Source organism: Penaeus monodon, chromosome 24, assembly GCF_015228065.2.
Source record: "Penaeus monodon isolate SGIC_2016 chromosome 24, NSTDA_Pmon_1, whole genome shotgun sequence".
NCBI classification, from domain to species: Eukaryota; Metazoa; Arthropoda; class Malacostraca; order Decapoda; family Penaeidae; genus Penaeus; species Penaeus monodon.
The window spans coordinates 37,344,055-37,344,391 of NC_051409.1; positions in this window are offsets into that span (position 1 = coordinate 37,344,055).

A 337-nucleotide genomic window follows, 5' to 3' on the forward strand; every position below is an offset into this window, starting at 1 on the left:
TCGTGTGCGCGCGTGCGTGTTTATGGGTTTGCAAGTGTGCGGTTGTGTGTGACACTTGTAGGCTACAGCACACACCTGTCTGATAATGAACACTGTATAATTTCCACCTGCACCACTAGAACACATGCTAAGGACCCCCCTCCTCCTCCTCCCCCTCCCTCCTTTTCTCTCCCTCCCTCCTCCTTCCTTCAGTCCTCCTCTCCTTCCCTGTCTCTCTTTCTAATTTTCTCTCCCTACGTCTCTCTTCCATTCTCTCATCTTTCTTTCCTTTTCTTATCCCCTCCTCCTATCCCTCCTTCCCTCTCCCCCTTTCCCTCTTCCCTCCCTCACACCTTAT